The sequence below is a fragment of the Macrotis lagotis genome, chromosome X (genome assembly GCF_037893015.1).
Source record: "Macrotis lagotis isolate mMagLag1 chromosome X, bilby.v1.9.chrom.fasta, whole genome shotgun sequence".
NCBI lineage: Eukaryota > Metazoa > Chordata > Mammalia > Peramelemorphia > Peramelidae > Macrotis > Macrotis lagotis.
In genome coordinates this window covers 293711700-293725632 of record NC_133666.1, presented here as the reverse complement: position 1 = coordinate 293725632, position 13933 = coordinate 293711700, and the positions used below count along the sequence as shown (strand labels likewise).

Genomic DNA, 13933 nt, shown 5'->3' with positions numbered 1-13933 from the left:
CAGGATTTAGTGATGAAAAATTGCCCTGATATCATGGAACCAGAGGGCAAAATAGTTATTGAAAAAATACATCAATCCCCTCCAGAGAGAGTTCCTAAAATGAAAACATCAAGGAATGTTGTGGCCAAATTCCAGAACTATCAGATAAAAGAAAAAATCCTGCAAGACAGAAAAAAATTTAAATACCAAGAAGCCACAGTAAGGATTACACAGGACCTGGCTGTATCAACATTAAGGGATCGAAGGGTCTGGAATCATATATTCTGAAGAGCAAGGGAGCTTGGAATGTAGCCAAGAATCCACTACCCCTCTTTCAGGGGAAAAGATGGACATTTAATGAAATGGGAGACTTCCAAGATTTCATGATGAAAAGATCAGAGCTAAATAGAAAATTTGGACATCATACAGGAGGTTTAAGAGACACATGAAAAGATAAAAAAAACTGCTATCCAATAAGATCAAACTGGCTATATACACACTTGGGAGAAAGAGTCTCATAACTCTTGAGAATTGTAATTCTATTAGAGAAAATATAGATAGCCAGAAGAGATGGATACTCATAACTTTTCTGTGATGCAGATAAAATGATTTAAAACAATATTTTCTTAAGAAGAGGAAGAGTAAGGAGAAGGGAGGATGGAGGGAGAATAAAAGGGGTAAATCTCATTACATCAAGAAGTACAAAAGACCTATTGTAATTGAAGGGAAGAAGGAAGGAGGTGAGAACCACCTGAATCTTCATCTTATTATACTTGGCTTAAAGTTAACTTAGACATACATAGTTAAGTCAAGAAATTTATATTACCTTTCAAGCATTAAAGGGGAAAAGGGGAGGGGAGATGGGAAGGGGGAGACAAAGGGGAACTAACAGAAGGAAAGGAAGAAGGGGAAAACGGAAAGGGGAAAAAAGGGGAGAGGGTTGATATAAGAGGGCAAACACACTGAAGGTGTATACTGAAGGTATATTCAAACAAAACATTGGGGAATATGGATAAAGGGAAGGAAGGGGAAAAATACAAACAGATGGAAGATAGCATGGAGGGCAATAAAGAGTTAGTAATTATAACTTTGAATGTGAATGGGATGAATTCTCCCTTAAAACATAAGTAGATAGGAGAGTGGATTAAAAACCAGAATCCTACAATATGCTACTTACAAGAAACTCATTTGAAGCAGAGAGATACATATAGAGTAAAGGTAAAAGGTTAGAGCAAAATATATTTTGCTTCAGCTGAAGTGAAAAAAGCAGGGGTAGCAATCCTTATTTCAGACAAAGCAGCTGCAATATTGTTAAAAGAGATAAGGAAGGAAACTATATCCTCCTAAAAGGTACCATGGACAATAAAGTAATTTCGATACTAGATATGTATGCACCCAATAGTACAGCATCCAAATTCTTAGAGGAAAAGTTGAAAGAGCTGCAGGAAGACATAGACAGCAAAACTCTACTAGTGGGAGACCTCAACCTCCTGCTCGCAGATTTAGATAAAGCTAATGATAAAATTAAACAAGAAGGAAGTTAAGGAAGTAAATAGGTTGTTAGAAAACCTAGACTTGATAGGCCTATGGAAGAAATTGAATGGGGATAGAAATGAATATACATTTTTTTTTCTGCAGTCCATGGCACTTACACAAAAATTGACCATATGCTAGGACATAAAAACCTAATGATCAACTGCAGAAAGGCAGAAATAGTGAATACATAGTTCTCAGATTATAATGCAATAAAAATAATATACAATACTGGACTATGGAGATATAGACCCAGAACTAATTGGAAACTAAATAAACTCATTTTAAAGAATGAGTGGATCGAGCAACAAATTATAGAAAAAAATTAATTATTTCATCCTAGATAATGACAATAATGAAACAACATACCAAAACCTATGGGATACACTCAAGGCAACTGTCAGGGGATATATTATATCTTTAAATGCTTACATGAATAAATTAGAGAAAGAAGAAATCAATGAACTAAATGTGCAACTAAAAAATTAGAGAAAGAATGAATTAAAAACTCCCAATTAAATACCAAATTAGAAATACTAAAAATTAAAGGAGAAATTTAAAAAATCGAAAGCAAGAAAACTATTGAACTAAGAAATAAAACCAAGATCTGGTTTTATGAAAAAACCAATAAAATTGATAAACTTCTGGTCCATTTGATTAAAAAAAAGAAGAAAACAAAATTGCTAGTATCATAAATGAAAAAGATGACCTCACCACCAATGAGGAGGAAATTAAAGTAATAATTCAGAATTATTTTAACCAACTATATGCCAATAAATTTGACAATCTAAGTGAAATCCATGAATATTTACAAAAATATAAGTTTCCCAGGTCAAATGAAGAGGAAATTAAATACCTAAATAACCCTATCTTAGAAAAAGAAATTCAACAAGATATTGAACTTCCTAAGAAAAAATCTCCAGGGTCAGATGGATTCACAAATGAATTCTGTCAAACATTTAAGAAACAATTGGTTCCAATTCTATATAAATTCTTTGGAAAAATAGGTGAAGATGGAACTCTGCCTAACTCTTTCTATGACACCAATATGCTGCTGATACCTAAACCAGAAAGAGTTAAAACAGAGGAAGAAAATTATAGACCTATCTCTCTGACGAATGTAGATGCAAATGTCTTCAATAAAAGCTTAACTAAACGATTACAAGTTATCACTAGGATAATACATTATGATCAAGTAGGATTTATCCCAGGAATGAAGGGTTGGTTCAATATTAGGAAAACTGTTAGTATAATTAATCATATCAATAACATACCTATCAGAGATCATATGATCATATCAATAGATGCTGGAAAAGCTTTTGACAAAATACAGCACCCATTCCTAATAAAAACACTAATGTAGGAATAAAAGGTTTGTTCCTTAGAATAATGATCAGGGAGGCGGAGCCAAGATGGAAACAAGAGCAGATTGTGTCTTAGGCCCTCTCTCATAAATCTTTGAAACTAAGGACTTTAACTAAATTTTCGAGAGATGGAACCCACAAAGGGACCCAATGAGGCAGTTTTACTACTCAAGGTAACCTGGAAAAGAGCAGAAAGGCTCTACTCCCTGGGGTTGGAGGGGCAGCCTGCCAGAGGGGTGGTCTGCCAGAGCGAAAGAACTTCAGCCTCCTGGAGGAAGCCCCAGGGCACTGAGAGCGAGGCTCACAGCAGTGGGGGAGTTTCCTGACCTACGCCCCAGGGAGCAACAGGTACAAATTGGGGGAACAGTGGGGGCACCTCTGCCAGAGTGAGCATATGAAGCCCAGTGCTCAGGGCACACAGCAAGCAGTGTGGCCACTGGCCACCACAGCCCAGATCCAGGAAGAGAAGCAGGCAGACTCAGTAAGCAGGAGCCCCCAGGGCATGAGCCCATTGAACCTAGGGAGGGGAGTGGAGAGAGAGACTGCAGAGCTCTGCCCCTGGAACAGGACTCTGGGGTTCTGACCACATTCAGATCCTGATCACAGTCTAGGCCCCACCATAGAACAGCAGCCCACCTCAGCCCCATGGCAGAGTGGGGCGCATATGGTCATTCACAGACCAGGAGAAAGGACAGAGCCTCACACAAAGAGACCCTTGTGGGAGTGTCCCAAAAGCTCAGGAAGAACCCCCAAAACAGGCTTAGGCTGGGAAAATGAACAAGCAGAGAAACAAGAGGAACACCATTGAGAAATACATTATCTATGATCCCAAGAAGGATCAATATACTCAGTCTGAAAATGAGGAAGCACAAGCTTCTGCATCTAAAGACTCCAAGAAAAATGGAAATTGGGCTCAGGCTATGACAGAGCTCAAAAAAGACTTTGAAAATCAAATGAGGGAGTTGGAAGAAAAAGTGGGAAAAGAAAAGAGAGAGATGCAGGAAAAACATGAAAATGAAGTCAGCAGCTTAGTCAAGGAAATCCAAAAAAATGCTGAAGAAAATAGCATGCTAAAAACCAGCTTAGGTCAAATGGATAAAACAGTTCAAAAAGTTATTGAGGAGAAGAATGCTTTAAAAAGCAAAATTGGCTAGATGGAAAAAGAGATAAGAAAACTCTCTGAGGAGAACAAATCCTTCAGACAAAGAATAGAATTCAGGGAGATTGATGAATTTACCAGAAATCAGGAATCAATACTTAAAAACCAAAAAAATGAAAAATTAGAAGAAAATGTGAAATATCTCGTTGAAAAAACAACTGATATGGAAAACAGATTTAGGAAAGATAATTTAAAAATTATTGGAGTACCTGAAAGTCACGATCAGGAAAAGAGCCTTGACATCATTTTCAAAGAATTACTACAGGAAAATTGCCCTGATATTCTAGAAGCAGAGGGCAAAATAGAAATGGAGAGAATCCACCAATCCCTCAAAAAAGAGATCCCAACAAACCAACTCCTAGGAATATTATAGCCAAGTGCCAGAACTCCCAAGTCAAAGAGAAAATATTACAAGCAGCCAGAAGGACACAGTTCAAATATTGTGGAGCTGCAGTCAGGATCACACAGGACTTAGCAGCAACTCCATTGGAAGCTCATAGGGCTTGGAATACAATATACCAGAAGGCAAAAGAGCTTAGACTGCAGCCAAGAATGAACTACCCAGCAAGGCTGAATGTCCTCTTCCAGGGAAAAAGATGGACTTTCAATGAACCAGGGGAATTTCAAATGTTCCTTTTGGAATGGCCAGAGATGAACAAAAAGTTTGATCCTCAGATACAGGACTCAGGTGAAGCATGGAGATTGGAGAAGAGGGGGGAAATATGAGGGACTTAATGAGGATGAACTGCATGTATAGAAAAATGATACTGATAATATTCATATGAACCTTCTCAGTTAATAGAGCAGGTAGAGGGAGCTTTTATAGTTGAAGCACAGGAGAAAGCTGAATTTGAAGATAAAATATAGTGTAAAAATGGAGTCAATAGGAAAAAAAGGGAAATGGAATGGGAGAAAGAAAAAGGAGTGGGGGAATAGTCCAAGATATTTCACATAATAAGATTTTTTTTTATTACAATGAGCTGTTGCAATGATATGGAAGGGGGGAGGCAAGGGGGAATGAGGGAACCTTTGCTCTCATCAGAGATGGCTAGGAGAGGAAACAGCAAATATACTCAATGGGGTATAGACATCTGGAGTAAGAAGGAGGGGGGAGCAGGGGGAAGGGGTGGGGATGTGAATAAAGGAGGAGAGGATGGACCATGGCGGGAGAGTGGTCATATATAACACATTTTCTTTTTTACTTCTTGCAAGGGGCTGGGATTGGAAGGCCTGCCCAGGACCATGGGGCCAGGTGGATTCTGGGCCTAAGGGGTGGCATGGGGTCTCAGGGCTTCTTGGCCCCAGGACCAGGGATCTGTCTGCTGAGCCACTCAGCTACCCTACAGCAGAGTCAGAGTGAAAGGAGAGAGAAAATAAAGTACATGGTAGTGGAGAAATAAGAAAGGAGGGAGTTGCGATCAGCAATGGCAACGTTGGAAAAATATGGAAGTAACTTTTGTGATGGACTTATCATAAAGAATGTGATCCACCCATGACAGAGTTGTTGGGGTTGAAACAAAGACTGAAGCACATTTTTTGTTATTATTATTTGGGGGAGGGTGCAGGGCAAGTGGGGCTGGGTGTCCTGCCTGGGGCCATATAGCAGGGTGATCTTTGGTTGTTTGGGGCCAGATTTGGACCCGGGTGCTCCTGGCTCAAGGGCCAATGCTCTGTCTGCCACCCAGCCACCCCTACTATTATTACTATTTTATTTTATTTTGGGTCTTTTTTTCCCCTTCTTTTTGTTTTTTGCAGGGCAGTGGGGATCGGGTGGCTTGCATGTCACATGGCTGGGTGATTATTGGGTTTACGAGGCTGGATATGGACTCAGGTGCTCGTGGCTCCAGGGCTGGTGCTTCGTCCATTGTGCCACCTGGCCATACCTGCAATTATTACTATTATTTTTTTTAATTTTAATTTTTTTCTCTCCCCTTTACTTTTTTCACCCAAGCAAGTCTATCTGTATTCATTGTGGGGGGGAGGGGTATTTTGTTTACTTGTAAAAAAGAATATTTTATTAATGTAAAAAAAATTTGTACAAAATAAGAATAAAATAATAAATTAAAAAAATAAAATAAGGGAGTTAGAAGAAAAACTAGGAAAATAAAATGAGAGATATGCAGGAAAAGCATGAAAATGAAGTCAGCAGCTTAGTCAAGGAAATCCAAAAAAATGCTGAAGAAAATAGCATGCCAAAAACTAGCTTAGGTCAAATGGACAAAACAGTTCAAAAAGTTATTGAGGAGAAGAATGCTTTAAAAAGCAAAATTGGCCAGATGGAAAAAGAGATAAGAAAACTCTGAGGAAAACAAATCCTTCAGACAAAGAATAGAACTCAGGGAGATTGATGAATTTATGAGAAATCAGAACTCATTACTTCAAAACCAAAAAAATGAAAAATTAGAAGAAAATGTGAAACATCTCATTGAAAAAACAACTGATATGGAAAACAGATTTAGGAAAGATAATCTAAAAATTATTGGAATACTTGAAAGTCATGATCAGGAAAAGAGCCTTGATATCATTTTCAAAGAATTACTATAGGAAAATTGCCCTGATATCCTAGAAGCAGAGGGCAAAATAGGAATGGAGAGAATCCACCAATCCCTCAAAAAAGAGATCCCAACAAATCAACTCCTAGGAATATTATAGCCAAGTGCCAGAACTCCCAAGTCAAAGAGAAAATATTACAAGCAGCCAGAAGGACACAATTCAAATATCGTGGAGCCTCAGTCAGGATCACACAGGACTTAGCAGCAACTAGTTTAAAAGCTCATAGGGCTTGGAATGCAACCAAGAATCAACTACCCAGCAAAAATGAATGTCCTCTTCCAGGGAAAAAGATGGACTTTCAATGAATCAGGGGAATTTCAAATGTTCCTGTTTGGAATGGCCAGAGCTGAACAGAAGGTTTGATCTTCACATACAGGATTCAGGTGAAGCATAGAGAGTGGAGGAGAAGGGGAAAATATGAGGGACTTAATGATGATGATGAACTGCATCTATTCCTGCATAGAAAAATAACACTGTAAATACTCATATGAACCTTCTCAGTTAATAGAGCAGGTAGAAGGAGCTTTTATAGTTGAAGCACAGGAGAAAGCTCAATTTGAAGATAAAATATGGTGTAAAAATGGAGTCAATAGGAAAAAGGGAAATGTAATGGGAGAAAGAAAAAGGAGAGGGGGAATAGGCGAAGATATCTCATATAATAATATTTTTCTTTATTACGATGAGCTATTGCAGTGATATGGAAGGGGGGAAAGGCAAGGGGGAATGAGGGAATCTTTGCTCTCATTAGAGGTGGCTAGGAGAGGAAACAGCATATATACTCAATGGGGTATAGGCATCTGGAGTAAGAAGAAAAGGGGGGGACAGGGGGAAGGGGGGATGTGAGTGATGGAGGAGAGGATGGACCATGGGGGGGGGGGGAGTGGTCAGATATAACACATTTTCTTTTTTACTTCTTGCAAGTGGCTGGGATTGGATGGCCTGTCTGGGACCACAGGACCAGGTGGATGCTGGTCCTAAGGGGTGGTAGGGGGGCTTGGGGCCTCTTGGCCCTAGGACCAGGGATCTGTCTGCTGCACCACTCAGCTACCCTACAGCAGAGTCAGAGTGAAAGGAGGGAGTTGCAAACAGCAATAGCATCGGTGGAAAAATATGGAAGTAACTTTTACGATGGACTTATCATAAAGAACGTGATTCACCCATGACAGAGTTGTTGGAACAAAGACTGAAGCACATTTTTTTAAATTATTATTATGGGGGGGGGGTGCAGGGCAAATCGGGCTGGGTGGCCTGCCTGGGGCCGCATAGCAGGGTGATCATTGGGTGTCTGAGGCTGGATTTGGACCCAGGTGCTCCTGGCTCAAGGGCCAATGTTCTGTCCACCACCCAGCCACCCCTACTATTATTACTATTTTATTTTAATTTGGGTCTTTTTTTTTCTTTTTTTGGTTTTTGCAGGGCAGTGGCATTGGGGTGGCTTGCATGTCACATGGCTGGGTGATTGTTGGCTGTATGGGGCTGGATTAGGGCTCAGGTGCTCCTGGCTCCAAGGCTGGTGCTCCATCCACTGTGCCACCTGGCCATACCTACAATTATTACTATTATTTTTTTAATTTTAATTTTTTTCTCTCTCCCCTTTATTTTATCGCTCAAGCGAGTCTATATTCTTTGGTGGGGAGGGGGTATTCTGTTTACTCTTAAACAAGAATATTTTACTAATGTATAAAAAAATTTTGTACAAAATGAGAATAAATAAATATTAAGTATTAAAAAAATGAATAATAATCAGCATCTATTTGAAACCATCAACAAGCATTATATGCAATGGGGTAGGCTAGAGGCATTCCCAATAAGATCAGGGGTGAAACAATATTTATCACTAATACTCTTCAATATCATATTAGAAATGTTAATCTCATCAATAAGATAAGAAAAAGAAATTGAAGGAATTAGATTAGGGAAGAAGGAGACAAAACTCTCAATCTTTGCAGATGACATGATGGTATGCCTAGAGAATCCCAAAAAGTCATCTAAAAATCTACTAGAAAGAATTAACAACTTTAGCAATGTAGTAGGATATAAAATAAACCCTCATAAATCCTAAACATTTCTATATATGACTAGCAAGATACAGAATAAAGAGCTAGAAAGAGAAATCCCATTCGGAGTAATCTCAGACAAAATAAAATACCTGGGAGTCTACCTGCCAAGGCAGACTCAAAAAATTTTGAGGGGCTGACTAGGTTGCACAGTGGTTAGAGCACTGCCCTAGAGTCAGGAGTACCTGAGTTTAAATCCAGCCTCAGACACTTGATAATTACCTAGCTGTGTGGGCTTGGGCAAGCCACTTAACCCCATTGCCTTGCAAAAACCTAAAAAAAAAGAATAAAATAAAATAAAATGCTTCTTGACTTGAAAAAAAATTTTTTGAAAACAATTCAAAACACTTCTCACACAAATAAAATCAGATAACTACCTGGGCAAGTATCAACTGTTCATGGATAGGTCAAGCTAATATATTAAAAATGCCAATTCTACCAAAACTAAACTACTTGTTTAGTGCCCCACCAATCAAAATTCCCAAAAAATTACTTTAATGCGTTAGAAAAAGTCATAAATAAATTTCTATGGAGAAAGAAAAACTCAAGAATTTCCAGGGATTCAATGAAAAAAAGTGCAAAAGAAGGTGACTTAGCCTTACCAGATCTAAAATTATATCATAAAGCATCAGTCATCAAAACTGTCTAGTATTGGCTAAGAAACAGTAGTGGAGTAGTGGATCAGTGGAATAGACTAGATGCAATAGCAGGAAATGATTTAATCTGCTGTTTGATAAACCCAGAGTCCAGCTACTGGGATAAAAACTTTCTCTTCAATAAAAAGTGTTGGGAAAATTGGAAGTTAGTATGGAAGAAACTTAGCTTAGCCCAACACCTCACACCCTATACCAAGATAAGATCCAAATGGATACAGGATTTAGACATAAAGAAACAATACTGAAGCAAACTAGAAGATGAAGGACTAATTTACCTGTCAGATCTATGAAAAGGGAACCAGTTTATGACCAAGGAAAAGCTGGAGAACATCATTTAAAATAAACTAGATAATTTTGATTACATTAAATTAAAAAGCTTTTGAACAGACAAAAACTACTTAATAAAGATCAAAAGAAATGTAGCAAATTGGGAAACAGTTTTGCAACTAGTATTTTTGACAAAGGACTCATTTCTAAAATATACAGAGAACTGAGTCAAATTTTCAAGAAAGTAACCATTCTCCAATTGACAAATGGTCAAAGGATATGCAAAGGCAATTTACAGCTGAGGAAATCAAAGCAATCCATAGTCATATGAAAAATTTCTCCAAATCATTACTTATTAGAGAAATGCAAATTAACCACCTCACACCCCTCAGACTAGCCAATATGACCAGAAAGGACAATGATCAATGTTGGAAGGGATGTGGGGAAATCTGGGACACTAATACATTGTTAGTGGAGCTGGGAACTCATCAGATCTTTCTGGAGAACAATTTGGAATTATGCCCAAAGGGCAACAAAAATGTGCATTCCCTTTGATCCAGCAATATCACTACTAGGTCTATACCCTGAAGAGATGGTGAAAAAGGGTAAAAACATCACTTGTACAAAAATGTTTATAGCAGTCCTATTTGTGGTGGCAAAAGAATTGGAAATTAAGTAAATATCCTTCAACTGGGGAATGGCTTAATAAACTGTGGTATATGTATGTCATGGAACACTATTGTTCTATTCGAATTCAGGGAAGCCTCTAAGGATTTGCATGAACTAATGCTGAGTGAAATGAGCAGAACCAGAAAAACATTGTACACCCTAACAGCAACATGGGGGGTGATAATCAACTCATTCCATCAGTGCAACAACCAGGGACAATTTTGGGTTATCTGCAATGGAGAATACCATCTGTATCCAGAGAAAGAATTATGGACTTTGAACAAAGACCAAAGACTATTACCTTCAAATTAGGGAAAAAACCCATTATCTTATTATGTAATTTTACTATCTCATAGTTTATTTTTCTTCCTTAAGGATATGATTTCTCTGTCATCACATTCAACTGAAATCAATGTAAACCATGGAAACAATATAAAGACTAACATTCACCTTCTGTTGGGGGGGGGGAGAAGCAATAATGGGGGAAAATTGTAAAACTCAAAATAAATAAAATCTTTCTAAAAAAATTAAAATAAGAAATGTCCAGAAGGCAGATGGTGGTGTATGACCAGTTCAGAAGAATGAGAATCATTGGTGTAGAAATGATTCTTGAATACATAGGAGCTGATGAAATCACCAAGTTAGAAAGTATTGTTTATATAGATCTTTCAAGGTTTTCAATTTCATCATTTCTTATGGAACAAAATTTTGAAATATTCATATGCTATAAATTGCTCAGCTGTTCTTGAAATTTTGGTTAATCCCCTCCCTTTGTGTCTAAGTCTTTGCTAATAATTATGAAAGAAAAACTGTTGCTCTATCTCATATATATCTATGAGCAAAAATGATTAAAAAAAAGGAAAATATTCAAGTCTTGGAAAGACTTTGAAAAGCAGAAATGTCTGATCCTCTGCTGGTAAAACTGAGAATAATCCAACCATCCTGGAAAGCCATTTGGAACTATATCCCCATAACATTAATCTGTGCATAACATTTGACATAGAGACCTCAACCAAGCCTATTTCCTTAAAGAGATCAACGGAAAAAAAAAGAAAGATTATTTTGTGATAGTGATGCTCAAAAAAGGAAGAAAGAAAAGAATAGTAAAGAAATACACAGGATAATTCAAAAGGAAATCAGAAGACAATACAAGTAAGACAGATTTACAGCAAACATACTGATGAGTATATAGTTTAAAAGGAGCAAATTGTATTTAATGTGATTTATAGTTTCATGTGTAATCCTCTGTTTCTGTTATTTATATGTGACAATGTTCATCTTTTTTGGTGTTTGTTAAATTCATAATAAAAATAATTTGGTAAAGAAATAAATTCCCAAATTCAAAGAAAAGGGAAAAAAGGACAGAATTTGGGGTGTCAACTTCAGGGTCATATGAGTCACCACTATGCTGAGGCAGGACTGACAAACAAATAAACAACCAATCAACTGCTAAGATGATTTTCGGCTACAGTAACAGCAACTAATGTCCAGGGCCAGAGCAGCAATAGCTTTGCCTTACTCTGCCTTATTCAAACCCCTTCTGGAGTATTCTGTTCAGTCTTGTGTGCCAGATTTTGGAAAAACATAAACAAACTGGAGTGTATGTAATGGAGGGCCACCAGCATAGTCAGAAGGCTTGAAAATGGGCCATATGGCAACTAGTTGAAGAAAGGATGTTTAGCCTGGAGAAGAAATGACTTTGAGGACATGTTGTATTTGAAGGGCTGTGTTGTGGAGGAAGGATTAGACTTAATCTACTTGGCACCTAGGACCGAATCAGGATAAATAAATGTGAGAATAGAATTGTATTGATTGGATGAAAGTCACATAAGTCAGTTTTAGTTTGATATACAGAAAAGCTCACCAATAGTTAGTTATTTAAATTGAGAAAGTGTTTTGTTGGGACATAGTTCTAGAGATTGTCACCTGGAAGAATGCTGGGTGACTAAGACATCTAATAGAGGAGATTCCTGCTTAAATTTGGACTGAAAGAGGTTCTTTCATTCACTGAAATCTTATAATGCTTATGCTCAATTTAACAAAAAAATACTAGCTCTGTACAAAGCACTGAGCTTGCTGTGAGGATATAAAGCCAAAATAAAGCAGTTCCTGCCCTCAGGAGGTTTACATTCTTCTGTGCAGATTCATGTACTAGCAAAAGTAAATACAGGAGCAGCTAGGTTGTAGTGGATAGAGAATTGACCCTGGAGTCAGGAGAACCGAAGTTCAAATTTGACTTCAGACACTTAATGCTTACCTAAGTAAGCATTATGTGAGGTGGGCAAGTCAGTTAATCCCATTGCCTTGCAAAAATGAAAAAAAAATACAAAGCAATCTCTGGAAGGTGAAAGAACTAACAATTGGGAGGAAAAGTAGAACTCTAAAAAGACCTTGTATAGTAGAGGAAACTTAAATAATGCTTTGAAAATTATTCAGAATTCTGAGGCAGACATGAAAAAGAAGTATCTTACAGGTATTATCTATGCCTATTGAAGAATATACCTATTCAATCCAGGAGATGGAACATTATGCACAGAGAGCAGCAAATAGGTCTGTTTGGTTGGAATGTAGAATTTATAAAATGTGAGTAACAGGAGAAGTAGGAGTAGAAAAGTATATTTATCATGCAGCAGATTATGGAGGACAGTGCATAGACTGAAGATTTTGTATTTTATCCCAAATATTAGGATAATGATTTTGTTTAGGGAGTTAGATTATACATCAAGCTTCACACTGACCAAGAGTATAAAAAGAATTTCTATTTGTGAAAGACATGTTATGTCTATGAGTCCTAGAAATAACATTGAAAGATTAATGAAATACTGAAAGGGATATAAATCTTCTATTTTTTCATATATTACATTTAAATTAACCAATTTTGGATCACTACCCCCATCATAAGGGGCATTTAATTTCCTCCTAGTTTTAGTTTTTTGCTACTACACGAATTTAAGGGAGATAGAATAGTATATGGAGTAGGCCTTGGGAGTCAGAAAAACACAAATTCAAAATCTGTCTTTTAAATACCGTTAAGTATGTGACCTTTGGCAAGTCATTTTACCTCTCAGTGGCCCAAGACTAGAAGCTGCATAGAAATTGCTGACTTACAAGGATGATTCCCAAACCGGGAGTTATTTAAGGACACATCAGTGAAATCAGAGATCTAGAATAAAACAGAATAGTAGATAAACTAACTTTGCTAAGTTTAATGGAGTTCAACCTTGGATAATGGAATTAAGTGGAAATATTTTCTTCTTCACATCTTTTACCCATCCTGATTTCAACCCTGTAGAACAAACTAGCCCTCCCAGTATAAGCTTATCACTTCTAAACCTACCACCATAAGCTCACTCAAACCTTGATTGAGTTCATCTCCCTCAGCTTCCTCTCCCTTCTGACTGGAGGGCTGTAGGTAGCGTAGTAACATCCTTTCCATGCCTACCTTTATAGAGGGCAGAAACTGAACTTTCAGATCACTCCACTTTATAGCGCTGTCCAGACTGGTTTCAACTCAATGGGACAAGATGCCCCCTGGTGTCCCTCCCCACCCAGGCCAGCCTAGCACTTTCCTGCCTCTTTTTGTGTGTGGTCTCCCACTTCCAATTTATAAGTTTGTTGAGGGTAGGGCTGGCTTTCTTTTTATTAATTGTATCTACATGAGATATATGAGCTTTTCAGGGAGAACCTGCACCTATG

General features: G+C 37.7%; 1 pseudogene; it reads right to left on the bottom strand.

Annotated features, from left to right (window-relative positions):
- The window catches only part of LOC141499053 (Krueppel-like factor 10), a 70412-nt pseudogene extending 56739 nt beyond the window's left edge, over positions 1 to 13673 (bottom strand).
- Between the last annotated feature and the right edge of the window lie 260 nt (positions 13674 to 13933).